Below are 572 nucleotides of genomic sequence, written 5' to 3'. Positions count from 1 at the left end.
AAAGAAAAGCCCTGGTGCTCACTGGGTGCTGCCAGGTGTGGGGGGTGATCCCTGTTGCCCCCCACTGCCCCACATTGCATGGGGAGCTCTGCACGAGCCCCCTCGACCCCCCCCTCCCCATGTTCCCCCATGGCTGCCCTGCCTGCCGGGCTCTGGCCTTTACGAAAAAAAAGCGGAGAAAAGCCCTGGGACTCACTGCTCCTGTTGCAGCCTTGGGGCTTCGGGGGCTCCTGCAGAGCCCCCAGCCTGACATGGGGCAGTGGGGATCACCTCCTGTCAGCAGCAGTGGTGAGTCCTGGGGTTTCTTTAGGTTCCTTTTTCCTTAAAGGGCTAGAGCTGGCCTGTGCGGGGCACCCATGAGGGTGCTGGGGGTTGGGGGCTGGTGCGGAGCCCCCCACACAGCATGGGGCAGTGGGGATCGCCCCTCACCTGGCAGCACCTGCTGAGCTGGGGCTTTTCCCCCCTGAAGTGCTGGAAGCTGGGGTGGGCAGGGCAGCCATTGCTGGGCTGGGAGAGGGGCAGGGGATGGGCCTGGACTGGCTGATTTGGAGATTCGGCTGCTGCCAAATCTC

General features: G+C 64.3%; 1 protein-coding gene across 1 annotated transcript in view; it reads right to left on the bottom strand.

The window, feature by feature from the left end:
* The window catches only part of LOC109294517 (C-X-C chemokine receptor type 2-like), a 26596-nt gene that overhangs the window by 13121 nt on the left and 12903 nt on the right, over positions 1-572 (bottom strand). The gene's annotated exons all lie outside the window — the stretch shown is intronic.

The sequence above is a fragment of the Gavialis gangeticus genome, unplaced genomic scaffold (genome assembly GCF_001723915.1).
Source record: "Gavialis gangeticus isolate Ggan-Ray unplaced genomic scaffold, GavGan_comp1, whole genome shotgun sequence".
Lineage (NCBI taxonomy): Eukaryota > Metazoa > Chordata > Crocodylia > Gavialidae > Gavialis > Gavialis gangeticus.
This window is presented reverse-complemented; position numbering and strand designations above follow the sequence as displayed.